At 43.7% G+C, this 14,180-nt stretch overlaps 1 protein-coding gene across 9 annotated transcripts in view; it reads right to left on the reverse strand.

Moving 5' to 3' along the window:
• Nucleotides 1-14,180, reverse strand: part of ST6GALNAC3 (ST6 N-acetylgalactosaminide alpha-2,6-sialyltransferase 3) — a 577,918-nt gene that overhangs the window by 489,671 nt on the left and 74,067 nt on the right. Inside the window, exon 1 of one of the 9 annotated variants that reach the window (XM_078072895.1) lies at nt 13,143-13,937. The exons of the other annotated variants lie outside the window; for them this stretch is intronic. The gene's annotated coding sequence lies outside the window, so the exon portion shown is untranslated. Of the gene's footprint in view, nt 1-13,142; nt 13,938-14,180 lie in introns of those variants that run through there. 9 annotated transcript variants of the gene reach the window in all.

Raw genomic sequence — 14,180 nt, forward strand, 5'->3', positions numbered from 1 at the left:
CAAAGGAAAAGAGGAGTCCTGGATTCAAGTGGCTTGCTTGTAGAATGAAAAGAAAACACTTAAACCGTTGAAGCCAGGTTGTCTGCATACAAGGTTTGGCCATAGAGAAAAAAGATATGTAAAGTGTATAGACTACCCATAACAAATAAAATTGATTACATAGCAATGCTACTCTAATTGTGGTTGTGAACTGGTGAAGGTCCACACGTCATCAGGCTGCAAGGAGATGGGAGCTTACACTAGATACACACATCAGCTTTGTCACAAAGCACGTTGCTTGCTCCTGTTGACTTTGTGTGTGCTTGTGTGTGCACCGAGACTTTCTCAATGAAGGAAGCAGCCTATCGATTTACACTGTGATGCAAGCCCCTCATCTTGGCCCAAATGGTAATAAACAGGTCACACGCTGGCTGTTTTGTGGAGCAGTGCTAAAGAGTAATAGGGTGGGCATTTCCCAATGGGATTCTAATGCACCTCTAAAGACGGCTCTTTCTTCATTCCGTGCAGCACAATTCCCCAAAACTGCCAAGAGCCAGGCACATCCATTGTCTCATTCAGAGGCTGATGCACTGTCTCACCTAGACCACTGTAGAGCCGTGACAGATCCCCCTGGCTTCAAATTATTCTGGCACACACCCAAACCAGCCTCACACTGCTACTATAAGAATCTTTTCGAAACATATCTAAACATTCACTCCTCAGCTCAGAATCCTCTGAGAGGTCCCCAATACCTACTAGAGTAGGGTTAACCTTTTGAGTTTAATCACCAACCATTCTTCGCCACCCCTCAATCCCTGGGATTATCAGTCATTCCCAAAACACATTATATACTTTCATCCATCTGTGCTTTAAACTCACCTTGTTTCCTTTACTCAGAATACTCTTTCCCTTCTATCCACTTATAAACTCCTATTCATCCTTTAACAGACAGTTTGGATAACACCTGCTCTAGAAGTCTCATCAACTATCCCAGAGAGAACTACATACTCAGACCCTCTTTGGGGAGCAGGTTAGTGCCATAATTAACAGGGCAGGCTCTGGAACTTGACTCCACAACTCCTGTCTGCATAACCTTGGGCAAATGACTTAACATCGCTGTGCCTCAGTTTCCCTGTCTGTTTTCTCCAACATTATTATAAGATTTGAGAAGGTAGACATTTCATGGGTTTCATGTATCACTTCATCTCTGCCCATAGCACCACATCTAGCACATGGAAGGCACTAAGCAAAATGGGGTGTTCAATACATGCAGAAAGCTATAGATGGGGGAAGCCAGAAACAGGCTGACTCCAGGCACTGTCCATGGCTCAGAAGGCAGTTCAGAAAAGAACACCAGGCCTAAATTCCCCAACCTAACTCACCATAACTACAGAAAGAGACTCCACTTTCGACTCTGACTATTCTACTCTCTGGCCCTTGGAAAGTGTCTGTACTTTCCTAACGTCACGCTCGTTCCCTGAAAAGTGGGAAAAGAAACTGCCTCCCCTTTCCATCATCACTCATCTCTGCTCAGACCACACAGGAACCTGAAACGGTGGTGGGACCTCTGTGCTTGCCAGCAAAGGGCCTAGCCAGGGTTCCCGACTCAGCCACTCAACGGCTTCGTGATCTTGGGCAAACTCATAAACATTGAGTTTCCTCATCCATAAAATGTGGACACCATTTCCACCCAGTTGTTAAGGAGAATAAGCAGGTAAAACAAGAGTGTATAGTTTACATTATAAAGGGCTAGGTAAATATCAAGAGCTATTACTAGATCATAGTAAAAGCTACTAATTACCAGGTACTTACTTACTAACAGACACTGTGCTAAGTGCTGTGTACGTTATCTTATTTAATCCTTATAAGGAATGCAGTAGCTACTATTATTCCAGCACTAATTAAGGTACCTGTAAGCAAGAAGGGCTGATTCTGCCTGGCTTAAGTTGTTGTTTTGTTTTGTTTTAATAAGAAGACAGAAAAGAAGAAGTGGAGAATGGGTTGTTTTGCTTTGTTTTAAGAGATCGGAGTCGTTCAAAGAACTAATCAATCCCTAAGTAACCCCAGAAACTGCAGCAGCCAGAGTTGATGTAGCTGCTCCCCACACTGTAGGTATAATGGTGCCTCAACACCAAGGGCCCCTCCCTCTATATTTCAAATTTCTAGGCTAGAGAAGCTAACTGGGATGATTTAATCGGTTACCATGGCCGGGAGCAGAACCACGCTGCACAAACACCACACCATTACTGAGAGGGGGGAATTATTTAGTAAGCCAACAAGACACTACTAAAGGGGTCTACTATGTTCCCATTTTATAAGTGAAGACTATGATTTTAGATCTCATGTTTCCCCAAGATCCTGTGGCTTGTAATTGATGGAGCCAGGTGTCAAACCAAGTCTCTGATATTAAAGCAGGAACTCTGAACTCCCCATTGCCTATTTTCCAACAAAATGGGTCCCAGGAAATTGCTTCATGAGTATTTTCACAAAGTTGTCAAAAATAAATAAGGATTCCTTCTTCATTACCTTCAGTGACCATTTGCTAAGTGGTTATGAGCCAGCCTCTGCAGCCACCCCACCAAGACTTCAACCCTGCCTCCTCCATTTATTAGCTATGTGACTTTGAACAGATTGCTCAACTTCTCTGGGCCTCTTTGTGGGTCACTATGAGGATTGAGTGAAGTAATATATGTAAAGCCTTTAAAACCATGCATAAGCCAAAGATCTAGAATAGAAGACATAATACTAAAGAACAACAAAGTTAGAGGAATCACACTAACTGAATTCAAAATTTACAATAAAGCTACAGTAATTAAAACAGCACAATATTGAAGAAAGAATAGGCATTAGATCAATGGAACAGAATAGAGATCCAGAAACAGATCCACACAAATTGACTCAAGTGACCTTTGACAAAGGAACAAAAGCAATTCAATGGAGAAAGGATAGTCTTTTCAACAAATGGTGCTGGAACAATTGGATCTCCAAATGAAAAAAAAAAAAAAGGAAGAAGAAGAAGAAAAAGAAGCTAAACACAGACCTTACATTGCTCACAAAAATTAACTCAAAATAGATCATAGACTTAAATGTAAAATGCAAAACTATAAAACTTTTAGGAAAGAACAAAGGAGAACATCTAGGTTACCCTGGATTTGGAAATGAGTTTTTAGAGACAACCCCAAAAGCATGACCTAAGTTAGACTTTATTAGGATTAAAAATGTTTGCTCTGCAAAAGATACTGTTAAAAGAACAAAAAGATAAGCCACAGAAGGCTGCAAATATTTGTAAACACAAATCTGACAAAGGAATTGTATCCAAAGAATTCATAAAACTTAACAACAAGAAAGCCCAATTAAAAATGGATTTTCGGTTAAGCATCTGCCTTCAGCTCAGATCATGATCTCAGGGTCCTGGGATTGAGCCCCACATTGGGCTCCCTGCTCAGCAGGGGGTCTGCTTCTCCCTCTGCCTCCCCCCTCTGCTCATGCTCTCTCTCCAAAAAAATAAATAAATAAATAAATAAAGTCTTTAAAAAAAAGTCGTTTTTAGGGATGACTGGGTGGTTCAGTCAGTTGAGAGTCCAACTCTTGATTTCAGCTCAGGTCATGATACTAAGGCCATGAGATCAAGCCCCGCCTCGGGCTCCAAGCTCAGCGGGGAGTCTGCTTGAGATTCTCTCTCTCCCTCTCCCTCATCCTCTGCTCTTCCCCCAGTTCATACATGCACCCTCTCTCTTGCTCTCTCTCTCTCTCTAAAATAAAGAAATCAATCTTTAAAAAAAAAATAACAATAAAAATGAATGAGGGGTCTGAGCAGAGATTTCACCAAAAAAGATATATTGATAGGAAATAAGAATATGAAAATATTTAACATCATTTGTTATTACTGAATTACAAAATAAAACAAGAATGAATACACATTAGAATGGCTAAAATAAGAAAAAAAAGTGACAATGCCAGTTGCTGGTGAAGAGATGGAGCAATAAGAACTCTTATTCTTCACTGGTAGGAATGCAAATGGAACAACCAATTTGGAAGACAGATTGACAATTTCTTACAAAGGTAAATATAGTCTTAGCATACAATCCAGCAATCTCATTCCAAGGGTATTTACCCACCTGATTTCAGAACTATGTCCACACCAAAACCTGCATGGGAATTTTTTAACAGTCTTATTCATAATTGCTAAAAAATGGGAAGCAACCAAGATACCCTTAAATGGGTGAATGAATAAACAAACTGGAATATATTCGTACATTGGCATATTATTCAATAATAAATGGAAATGGGCTATCAAGCCATGGAAAGACACCAGTAAGTCTTAAATGTGTATTGCTAAGTGAAAGAAGTCAATCTGAAAAGTCTACATTCTGTATTATTACAATTACATGAGATTTTTGAAAAGGCAAAACTATAAAGACAGTTAAAAAGTCAATGGTTTTGGGGTGCTTGGGTGGCTCAGTCAGTTAAGCGTCTGACTCTTGATCTCAGCTCAGGTCTTGATCTCAGGGTTGTTGAGTTCAAGCCCTGCACTGGGCTTCATGCTGGGCGCAGAACCTACTTTAAAAAAAATAGTTTCTAGGAATTGGGGGAGAGTTAAATAGATGAGCACGTGAAACACAGAATTTTTAGCATAATGTTTAATATATGTAAACTTAAAAAAATAATTTAGAAGCTCAGGGGAATCTTAGGATGAAATGCAGAATGTGACAGAACAATCTAACAGTATTACAAATGTATGAAACAATCTTATTAAATAGTGAAGAAAAATAGGGGCTACCTAAGTGACTTTGGAAATGAAGAGACTGTACATAAGCACGCTACTCTAGTTGATAAAGCTATTTCCATGGGGATATGGGTTAACAATTTGGATAAAGTATACATGTGTAGTGGACTGAACAATTAAGTAAATGCATGGCAGATGGAGTGAAGTTCATCACTGTTGGAATAGGAGATTATAGATAAGCCAGGGGAGGAAGACTAGATGATCCATGTGGAAACTGATCAGAGTTGGAGATATTAGTATGAACTCTTAGCTTAATACAGATACAGATGGTTAGATGTAATACAGTTGTAGATTAGGGTACACACATATATTTCCCTCCTCTGACAGCTAAGAGAACCTATAGGCAACAGCACCCTTATAGCAACAAGCATACCTAGAGCCCAGATCTTGGTTTCTAATACCATCCTCCAATAAAAGAAACCAGGGATCCTTAGAGAAATGACTGATTCTAGGAATGGGTCAGATGTACCAGATGAGCCTGGAATATCTTGTAGTGCCAGAAAATAAGAAAATGCTCAAAGACAACAACAACAAGAATGAAACTCACAATGATGGAGGTAGGTCAAAGGGACACAAGAGCCAACTGAAAGAGTTCCCAGTAGCCAAATCTGGAAAAACTGAAGCAAACAAAATTAAGCAGTATTTTATTATAACACAGAGTATAAAATAAATCTCCACGAATCCATACTGATATAAATAAATAATTGAATAAATAAATACATGGGCAAGAAGAGACAAATTTCCTGTGCAGAACTGAAAAAAAAAAAGTGTGTGTAGATATTCTGCCATTGAGGAGGTGAAGCATATCTCCCCACCTTTAAGTGTGGGTGGCACATAATGACTTTCTTCCAAGAGCACATTATGGATATGGGGGGTAGTAACTTCTCAGGGAGGAAACCTGCCAAACATTGCTTCAGCTAGGTGATAAAGGTCAGCACCAACCATGATAAGTCAGTATATGCCCTTGATATGATGTGATGAGAACTGTACTTTATTTCTGTGGTCTTCCTCTCAAAAATCCATAACCCCATTCTAATCATGAGAGAACCTCAGACAAATTCCAATGGAGAGAGATTGTACAAAATATCTGACCAGGGCTCCTCAAAATTGCCAAGGTCACCAAAAACAAGGAAAGTCTGAGAAACAGCCACAGCCAAGAGGATCTTAAGGAGACATGACAACTAATGTTATGTGTGTGGTACTTTGGATGGATGCTGGAACAGAAAAAAAGGACATTAGGTCAAAACTAAAAAAATTTGTATAAAGCCTAGACTTGATTTAATAACAATGTATCAGTATTGGTTCAGTAATTGTAACAAACCTGCCATTCCAATGTAAGATGTTAACAATGGAAGAAACTGGATGTATGGTATATAGGAACTCTCTGTACTGTCTTCACAGTTTTTCTGTAAATCTAAAACTGTTCTAAAACATAAAGTTCATTAAAACAAACAAACAGAAATAAGCCTTACCTGGAACATGGTAACAACTATATAATTATTAGCTACAATGATGGTGGTAGTAGTATTCCTAAATCTGGGGGGTGGGGAGGTAAGATTTGCTAAGTGAGTCTGTTATGTTCTTCCGGTACAAATTCAGGGTCACAGGCCCAGAAAATAAGCTGTCACCGTACTAGTCGCCAAGCAACAACCACTCCCAAACCCTATACCTTAAACTAGGAATAGCACTGCCAATAGCCCTCTGGATTAACACTGGTGACCTTCTAGGGAGAAGCTCCTCCATTCCCACAATTAAAGGACAATTAAAGGTCACCTCATACATCCTCCAAGGCTAACAAGAAAGTAAATAGATAAAAAGATTGGTGGAAACGTAAATATTTCAGTAAAGAGATGCTTCGTAATCGGAAGGCACTTCTGACCAAAGGCCAAGGAACTGACCCCACCCAGCAGCTGCCAGATGACCTAAAAACCCCAGAAGTCAGAATAGTGGTTTTGTTAAATGGTAGAACTCCCTGATATATTGAGAGTGAAATATGGCTCATATTTCCCTTGCTTGAAGTCTTAAATCCTCTCTAAATGGAAAAATCTCCCGTCAGGTTGATCCATACCAACCATGGGCACTCTTCAGCTCTCCCCAAAATAAACAGGATCAACAGAGAGAACAGAGTCCTCATCTCCCGCCCAACCTCAACACAACCGTGCTGCAGCCACATTTAAGCCAAGTACGTGGGCAAAGGATAAGAGCAGGCTGGATGCACAGCACTTCTAAGGTGGATGTTGCCTGGAAAGTGTGAAAAGGCCCCAGGGTTACAATCACATTTCATTAATGAAACACAAATAAGCAGGGACTGTGCTTAATTTACAACAGAAGTTTCCAGACACTAATCTTCCCCATGCCTGGCTGGGCAGGAGTGTTGTTCTGTTCATAACACACCTTGAGAGTGGAGGCTGAGACACAAAGTAGCATCTTAAATGCAGCGCTTCTGGGGACTCCAACTAAGAAACGACCAGAGTTTTTCCCGGGTACTATTGCTTTAAGAGTGGCGACAGTGCCCTCTAGTGGGAGAGAAAGGGCCCTGCATGCAGGGTGGAAACCTGTGCCCATCACCCCAGGTTCCGCTCAGGTACAGTGTAGTTGGTTCCTGCTTCTTGTTTTCTCCTTTTTGTAATCCTAGTGGTGTTCCGAGAGAACTGCCCACCCACATAGCACAAGAAAATTCCTAGGGGAAATGAATAGATCCATTTTCAGGTAGACCGGACCGGGTTCAGCTTTACTTTTCCTCTGATTGGCGTCTGCCTGGGTTTGCAGCTCATTCTCAACACTTAAAATGCCACTGACTGCAGATCCCAGAGCTGACATCTCCTCACCACTAACAAAGACCAAGCCAACTCACTAAGCCAGTAGTAAAGGTGGTAAAGAGCACACCCAACTGGAAAAAATAGCCCATTTCCAAGGGTCCCACCTTTGGATAAACACCAGAAAAGGGAAGATTTCCTGATTTCAACAGAACATTCTCTCAGACCTAGGAAAATGAGAGGCGAAGGAGCTCAGAGTCAATGGCCTGGTACAGAATATGACTGTCCCCATGTGGGTCACCTCATTGGAAGGCAAGATAAAGTAACTCAAAGAAAGCCGGGTTTATTGTTTTAAAAATATGGTTTTTTATTTAAAAGTTAGCAACACAGAACAAGCTATACCAACAATAAAACACAAAAAAGTCTGACTTGAAAAAGTAGGAATGGACTGCCTTTCCGGGACTCATTCCATGTTTTATTGAAAAGAATGAGGAATATGCCTGATTGAGATCCCCTCCCACAAACAGTTTATTGGCCAGAAGCAGCCATTTGGTCTCATATGCGCCGCACATAGGCAGATGAGGCCCTGAGGTGGGAGCAATCCTAGGGGCTGATCTGTCTCCGGGGGGCTCACAGGTACTCCCTAGCAGCCCATATGTATTTGGAGCCCTGGGGAAGCAGGAATGGAGTGCCTGGCTTAGTTGAAGTCATTCTGGCAGCAAAAAATGAAGGACAGGAGGAGAGCATTATCGGTGTCCTTCAAGTATAGGCAAATGCATAGCATGCAAATAGGCAATACCCACAAGAAAAAGTATCCACAACTGTATTTAAAGGGATGCAAATTAAAGGGTGATGCTGGGGCGCCTGGGTGGCTCAGTTGGTTAAGCGACTGCCTTCGGCTCAGGTCATGATCCTGGAGTCCCGGGATCGAGTCCCGCATCGGGCTCCCTGCTTGGCAGGGAGTCTGCTTCTCCCTCTGACCCTCCCCCCTCTCATGCTCTCTGTCTCTCATTCTCTCTCTCAAATAAATTAAAAAAAAAAAAAAAAAAAGGGGTGATGCTGTATCATCTTCCACCTATCGGATTGGCAAAGTGGAAAAGAATGACACACCCATTACCGAAGAAGATCTAAGGAAAGAAACACCAGGAACCACGATGAAGGAGAGTACAGAAATATTTTCCCCATTTCTGGAAACCAGATGCATCCCCTTAAAAAATGTGCTCACCTTAACACCCAGCAATTCCCTTCTGGGAATTCTAAAGAAAGACTTGGGCAAGCTTTTCCAACATGAAGCTCTTTTTCTCAAAAGTTTATGAAAGTTCGCCTAATAGGACTTAAACTTTCGGCTTCAGAGAACTAAGAAAATGAAGACAGAATTCAACTGCCAAAATGCATCCGGGAACATGATGCATTAGGGAACATGATGATGAAAGCTCTGGATCTTTTCCTCACTCGTCCAGTGGACGTGGTCTTTGGCTAATCCATGATTTTCCAATCTGCGCAGAGCTCAGAATAATTTGTCAGGTTTCTAGCTAGTTTCAGGAGTTGGAATCCTACACAAGCATTTTGTTTCCAATGTAAACGTTTCTGGTCTGCTGGGGTCTTTTGTTTCTGCCAGAGGCCACAGTCAACATCCTCAGCGGATGTGCCCCCTCAGCACAGGCTGGTGGAAGCCTCAGGCTCAGCCTTGAGAATCCCACAGATGCTTCATGCTTGGCATTCTCAAGGGCTTGGGGGCATTTCAGAACCTAAGCGAGCCCACCCTCGCCTAGTGCAGTGCTTTATAGACAAGACTGACCCTTTCATCCAGAGGAGCTCCACAAATGTGTGACGTGCAAAAGTCACACGCCTCATCACACCTGGTGGGGCGTGCTTAGAAGCTGCTTTTCTGTGATAAATATTTGCACCACGTCTTAAATAACCTGGACAGTAATGAGCCATTGTTAAGGCGATCTGTTGGGCTCTTCTAGGATGGATCAGCCGTGCCCTTGGAAAAGCAAAAAGCTAGAAGACCAAGTAAACAATGAAAACATGACAATGACAAAAAGACATGAATAATAAATGCCTTCAAAAATATGATCTTCCTGGGAGACTTTATTCACACACTCAGCCATTTTTCGCTCTTTCTCTGGCTCTCAAAGGGGATTTAATCCCTTTGACAATTTTTCACTCAGAAAAAGACTAACAAACCCACGTTGGGAAGGGAAATATTGTTCCATTAATCAGGTGCAGGAAGCCTCATAAATCATGACAAATCTAAATTTCTGCCTTGAGTAGCCAAGTGGAAGGAGCACTGAAGCAGGAGTCAGGAAACCTGGATCCTTGTGACCCTGCATCTCAAGAACTGGCTCTGTGACCATGGGGATCAGTTGCCTGTCTGAGTTTTGAATTCATTCTCTGTTTAAAAAAAAAAAAGTCTGGGATCCTTTAGAAGGTGAATATGGGATAATAGATGTAGCAAAGCCGGCGCTCCGTCACATTCCCTCAGCCTTTATTATTTCTGAGCCCAGGGACCTGACCTCTGACAGCCAGCCGCTGCATCTCCTTGCCTGAGGCTCTCTGGCCAGCAGGCCCTTCACCTCTCAGGATAACTTGGAAGTGCCTGTACTCCACAACCTCTCAGACTTTTCCAGTGGGATTAAGCTCCAGTTGCCACAAGGATTGCTAGCATGACAATACCACCTTTGCCTTCCTCCCGTCTCATTCCCCACTCCCCTGCTGCCGGTGTTTCCTGGGATCATCTCTCATATAAATTATGTGCCCTGGAATCCTTGTCTCAGCTCCTGCTTCTGTGGGAACTCAAACTAGGACAGGGAGTTATACGCCTTTCTATCGGGGGCTTAGTCTTTTTAAATGGCCTGTCTTTATGTGGTTAATCCTTCCTTGTGATGTAGGAAATAGGCAATTTTCTCCAGTAGGCTGGCTGGAGTGTAAACTTTTTAAAGTAACACAGCTTGGTGTTCCTATCTCCCTGCGAATATCTCAAGGCAGGTCCTGCTGGCTCCTCCTGAGTCCTGGAGTCACCAGTGAAGGCAGAGGCAGTGATCTAAACACATCCCCCTCTCGGCATCAGAGCTGAGGGCCACGACCCCACGTCCTGTAGGATAGGGTTTACCAGTGGGTTACTGCACACTCAGAAAGGGGCTCAAAGGCCAGCAATGTCAGGTTGTGAAGCAGGCTGAGTGGGAGTTGTGCCTGAAGCTTCGAGGCCCAGCCACTCCTTTCCAGAGTCCAAGGGGTTAAAAGACCAGGGCTATAAGCCGGGCATATAAAAGAGGTGCAGAAAGGCCTAGCTCCTCAGAGACCTCGCCCATCTGCATCTGCCGCTTGGCAGAGACAGGCCAAGACCTGCCGAGGCAGCCACCTCTGGGTCCTCACCTGTTGCACATCCGGACTACCCTGAGAGCATCTCTGGAGGGGTCATTGTGCCCAGTCTGAGGTGCTGTAATTGTCACCATCCAGATAGAACAGAGGTGGGGGCCAAGCAGTGAGTGGACAGTTTACACACCTGGCAGTGCTTCACCGTGCCCAGCTCTGCTCGGGCCATGCTCCCAGGGAACCTGCTGGACCCTGCTCTGCAGCACTGCTTTCCATGGCAGGCTGCAAGAAATAGGTCCTGTCCACGCAAAGATGGGACGAAGGGAGAATAAGCTAGAACTTCAAGGAAATACCAAGACGGGAGATGTGAATGAGCAAAAGGAGAAAGGCAATTAAGAGGGAATAGTCTGCGCACACGGAGACAAGATCCACACTCGTGGATCCCATATCACCAAAGGCGGGGCTGACTTGGTGTATCACTGTTGGCTTTACCTGACCCCTTTAAAGAAGAGAGCGAGCAGGAATAAAAGAGAAAAGGTAAAAGGAAAGTTGATGTCAACTTAAAAGAACTGTGCCCTCCACACCAAAGCACTCCGTGTCAAAGCCAGCCCCCCTCCTCCCCCGGCATGGTAACTGGTGAAGATGCTCTTACAGGCAACCTAAAGAGGCTCTTAAATGGGGATGGCAACGTGACCTTCAGTCCTAGACAATCTTAGCGGTCATCTAGCCCAGTCTCATCCTGCAGAGGAGGAAGGGCAATCCAGAAACACGTGGGCTTTACCTGCATCACACCGAAGCCCCCATTCTCCTCAACAGAGCTCTTTCCAGCACTGCTGCTGAAGAGAACAAACTCATGTCATCTTCATGCTCTAGAGAGGGTCCCTGTATTTAAGAATGTCACCATATCACGGGACGCCTGGGTGGCTCAGTCAGTTAAGCGTCTGTCTTTGGCTCAGGTCGTGATCCCAGGCTCCTGGGATCGAGCCCCCCCCCACCCCCAACCCCAGGCTCCCTGCTCAGAGGGGAGTCTGCTTCTCCCTCTCCCTCTGCCCCTGCCCGCCCCCCTGTCAAATAAATAAAATCTTAAGAAAAAAAAGAATGTCACCATATCATCCAGAAAATGTCACCCAACATATCAAACGCCTCCTAAAAGTCGTCTTTTGCTTACAGATCTGCTTATAAACTAATAGGAAGTGCCAGACTCCCAGGGAATATACTCCTTTCTACTGCACTATAGAGTCACCCTCACGTATGAGCCTTTTCTTTTACATGTCTCTGGACATGGCAGACAGAGACCAAACGATGACCTGTCCTCACTTTACTCAGCTGAATGGCATGTGAAGGCAAAATGCTGCATGTTCGTCTTTGAAACCAAAATGATTTGACTATTATATGTCAGGCACACATAGGATGAAAAAGATTCAGGCCCTAGGACCCCACATACCAGAAAAGCAGAGAGCATAACCTGCAATATCTTGGCCATTTAGTGAATGATCACCAGGTGCCACAAATTTTACATGATATCCGATCGGATTCTTGCCACAACACTACGAGGCAGGCACTGCTATCCCCATTTCACAGATGAAGAAACTGAGGCTTAGAAAAGACCATCAACTATGGTTACACAACTAGCAAATGGGAGAATCTGGGGATAAAAGTCTGCCTGGTTTCAAGCCTTTGCTATCTTATCTCCCAAATATTTACATATTTTTATTCATTTAGGTAATCCCCACCTTGGAGCAGAACACACTTAAGGTGGTGATATATGGAAAAATAGAAAAGCTGTATTAGAAAGGGCTTGGGGGATTAGGGAAGGTTTATGAGAGAGAGGACAAGTTATGGCTTGGCTGCCACTGAGCCCCCTGGGGACAGGAGACATGCTGTGGAAGAGAAAGAATGACATACTTTCCTATGGCTCAGCGGAAAGCCAGCGTCAGCAGCCTTAAAACGGGGCCCAGGGCCGCCCAAGAAAACGTACTTTGCGAAAAAGAGCATTGCAATTTCCCAGCATTTGTTTATATGTTGTGGGAGTGTCTGAATTCTCTCTGAAGGAAGGGAGGGGGAGCCAATAACAAAGAGAAATAAATAAAAAAAATATATCGGGGGGGGAAATTATGCATATTTGCCTGCAAGGAGAAACCTATTTGCCCAAAAGGAGGGAAAAAATGAAATGCGAAAATGAAACCCAGAAAGAAAAGAAACTCCTCGAGCCCCTCACAACCCTCCCATCTGAATTCTTAGACCACTCTCTCCTCCCATGATGAGCAGTTGAAATTTTCTGCAACCCAAGCTTTGTTACATACCAAAGAAATGCCTTTCAGGAGAAAAGAAATGTTGGGGAAAGAAACATTCCCATTCACAGTCTCTTGAGGACATCAAGCGTTCGCCTCAAGGGCTCGATGAGGACACAGATGTCTGGAGCACAATGCAGCCGGAGACACGACTGCGCCTTGCTGTACCGGAAACACGATGTTGGATTTGTCATCTTTATTTATATAAATGTATAAATGAGCATATTCCACTGTGAAGTAAGAGGCAAACACGAAGGCCCCATGCAACTTGTTGAGCTTGCAAGTAGCTGGACTACCAGGCAGAAGGTACTTACTGATAAGACAGGTAGAAACCACAACATTCCAAATGAGGGAACATTCCGATGGGGAAAGAGCTCCAATCAGAAGAGACTTTTTGGGAGACTCGGTACTTAGGACATTAGATTCTGAAGGGTACAGAGAGATGATGACAGATCAAGACAAGGGACTTCGAAAGAGTGAATACACACAAGGAAAGAGCAGAGAATCAACACGGAGCCCGGGCAGGAGACGAAACTGCAAATTCTCAGTCATTCATCCAGCTAGATTTGAAACATGTACTGAGTACCTCCTAGGGGCTAGACTCTGCCGCACATGCTTGGAATACAGCACCATTGACAAAACAGACATCCCAGTCTCGTGGAGCTTACGTTCTAGCTGAGGGAAGATGGACAATAAGCAGAAGAAATAAGTAAATTAAGAGGTATAAGGAGTATAAAGAAAAACCAAGCACGGAGGAGGACATGGAACGCTCGGGAAGGGCGAAGGGTGGTTGCAATTGGTTGGCCCAAGAACACGGACAGTCTTGAATAAGAGGTGAGGCGTTTGAGCTTGATTTGACACACACTGAAGAAGCGAGGGGGCGCTTCTGAGAAAATGCCTGTAAAAGGCTGGTGGTAAAAGTCAGTGGTCAGGGGAAGTTAGCTACTGGTGGTAGAGGTTAATCAGGGATGAAGGTGAGGATACGAAATTTGCAGCAGCACATGGGCTCATTGGACATAGCGTAGGAGGTAGAGAGGCACGTAGCAGAGA

Source organism: Halichoerus grypus, chromosome 5, assembly GCF_964656455.1.
Source record: "Halichoerus grypus chromosome 5, mHalGry1.hap1.1, whole genome shotgun sequence".
Lineage (NCBI taxonomy): Eukaryota > Metazoa > Chordata > Mammalia > Carnivora > Phocidae > Halichoerus > Halichoerus grypus.